Source organism: Coturnix japonica, unplaced genomic scaffold (genome assembly GCF_001577835.2).
Source record: "Coturnix japonica isolate 7356 unplaced genomic scaffold, Coturnix japonica 2.1 chrUnrandom541, whole genome shotgun sequence".
In the NCBI taxonomy this organism is placed as follows: Eukaryota; Metazoa; Chordata; class Aves; order Galliformes; family Phasianidae; genus Coturnix; species Coturnix japonica.
In genome coordinates, this window is record NW_015439923.1 from 40,665 (window position 1) to 43,464 (window position 2,800).

The window sequence follows — 2,800 nt, forward strand, 5'->3', positions numbered from 1 at the left end:
GAGGGTTCCCTGTTGGTATGGGGGGGGTCCATGCTGGTATGGGGCGGGATCTGTGTTATGGGGGTGGTCTGTGTTGGTATGGGGGGGGTCTTGGTGTGAGGGGGGTCTCTGTTGGTATGGGGGGGCAGCTCCTGGTTGGGACGGAGCAGTTAACGAGGAGTGGGACTCATTAAGGTACAGGGCTCTGAGCTGGGAGCAGCCTCATGTGCTGTGACCCTATAGGTGGGCACAGCCCCATAGGTGGACACAGCCCTATAGGTGGGCCCTATAGGTGGGCACAGCCCCATAGGTGGGCCCAGGGCTGCCCCCCCCATCTCATCTCCTCCCTGCGGGTCCTGTGGTCGCTCACAACGTGGTGTGTTAATTAAACGTGGTGTGTTAATTAAATGTGGCCTCTAATGAAGGCAGAGCACAGTGGGGTGGCATGGAGGCCCATTAGAGGCCCCTTAGGGTGGGCTGCTGCTGCCTTAAGGGTGGGGGAGGTTAGGGTTAGGGTTAAGGTTAGGGTTAGGGTTGGGTCAGGGTTAGGGTTGGGTCAGGGTTAGGGGGTCTCAGCTCTGAGCACCCCCAGCTTTTTTTGGGGTTGTAATTAATTAAAGGCTGGAGATTAAAGGCAGCTCTGCTCCATTCAGAGCCTGCAGGGAGGGGGGGGAGGAGCTTTAAGCACAGCTAACCTATATACAGACACCTATAGAACCTATAGACACACCTATAGAACTTATAGACACACCTATGGGATCTACATACACCAATAGAACCTATATACACACAGCTATGGAGCCTACATCCACACATCTATATGGGACCTGTATATACACACCTATGGAACCTACATACACCTATGAGACCTATATCCGTACACACACTTATGGGACCTACATACACACACCTATGGGACCTATATACACCTATGGGACCTATATACACCTATGGGACCTATATACACCCAGCACTGTGCCCCCCAGCCCCTCTGTGCTGAGCCCCCTCCTGCAGGTGGACATGGGGCTGCAGTGCTGCAGTGGTTGCACTGTAGGGAGCACTGCAGCCGTGCAGGGCTTAATGTAGGCAGCAATGCATCCTGCAGCCTGGAAGCCAATGGGCTCCATCAGCAGAGCGGTGGCTGCAGGGTCTGGTTGGGGGGGGATTGTCCCTGTCTGCTCTGCCCTATAGGCTCCATCTGCAGGGCTGCAGCCAGGTGTGCAGCCCCCAGTGCAGGAAATGCAGCGAGAGGGGCCGGGGGAGCTCAGAGGGTGCAGCAGCTTCAATGTGATAATGGGTTCTGATAGAGCCCCGTGGTTCCGATAGAGCCCCGTGGTTCCGATAGAGCCCCATCTGTCAGAACTACAGGGCTCTATCGGAACCATGGGGCTCTATCAGAACCACAGGGCTCTATTAGTACCATGGGGCTCTATTGGAACCACAGGGTTCTATCAGAACCACAAGGCTCTATCAGAACCATGGGGCTCTATCGGAACCACGGGGCTCTATTAGAACCATTGGGCTCTATTGGAACCACAGGGCTCCATCGGAACCACAGGGCTCTATCTGAACCATGGGGCTCTGTCGGAACCACAGGGCTCTATCAGAACCATGGGGCTCTATTGGGGCCCTATCGGAACCATGGGGCTCCATCGGAATCATTGGGCTCTATCAGGACCACAGGGCTCTATCAGAACCACTGGGCTCTGTCGGAACCGTGGGGCCCTATGAGAACCACAGGGCTCTATAGGATCCATTGGTCTCTATTGGAACCACAGGGCTCTATCAGAACCACAGGGCTCTATCGGATCCATTGGGCTCTATCAGAACCACAGTGCCATGCAGCTCTGCATTGCTGGCTGAAGTAGGGCAGGGTGCTGGCTTAAAATAGCCCCGAGCTGCAGAAGCTATTTAGGTAAATCCCGGGGTCCCGGTGGGGGCAGAGCTGCCCGTTAATCTAAAGCTATTCTATAGGGATCGCAATTACTGCATGCATGCATGGGTGCTGCTAAGGGAGCTGCGTGCAGCATGCAGCCTGCACTTGGGGCACCGCTGTGCAGAGTGCAATTAGCAAAGCAATTAACAAAGCAATTAGCAGAGGTATAATGGAGCTCTGGCTTTTCTAAGGGGCTGCAGCTCGTGCTTTGTGTGCTGCAGCCACTCCTGCAACCTGCTCTGCATGCAGCAATGAGGGTGCAGTTAATGAGTGCAATTAGTGGTGCTATGGTGCTGGTGGTGGGCATCCATAGGCATCTATAGGCATCCATAAGCATCCATAAGCATCCATAGGCACCCATAAGCAACCATCCATGCCACACCTGAGGGTCCAAACTGCCCCACGGCACCAAAAAGGGCCTTTTTGATCCCAAACCCACCCCATAGCAGCAGGTTGCATTGGCTTTGTGGGTGCAATGGGGGCTGGATGGGGTGTGTGTGAGCTGAGTGCCATGCAGCCTGGCTGCCATTGGGCACATTGGGCACATTGCAGCTGCCTCTGTGCTCATGCAGCAGCAAACACAACCCGTGCAGGGGCTGCATTGGTGCCCTGTTGCATTGCTCTGCTGCATTGCTGCCTGCATTGCCCCGAGGAGGAGCTGGGCACCTTGCAGAGGAGCACAATGCACAGCAGGCATCGGTGTCAGCTCCTTGTGCCCTGCAGCCTAAAGCCCTTAGCACGAGTTCTGCTGCCTAACGGGATTACTCACATGGACAGCACTAAGGACTTAAGCCCTCAGCCCTGGGGGGGCTGGGCTGGGTGGGCAGCAGGGATAGGTGGGCACTGGGGCTGGGTGGGCAACAGGGCTGGGTGGGCATTGGGGTT

General features: G+C 55.7%; 1 protein-coding gene across 1 annotated transcript in view; it reads left to right on the forward strand.

The window, feature by feature from the left end:
- Window positions 1-2,800, forward strand: part of PPP3CC (protein phosphatase 3 catalytic subunit gamma) — a 22,262-nt gene that overhangs the window by 511 nt on the left and 18,951 nt on the right. The window lies entirely within an intron of this gene.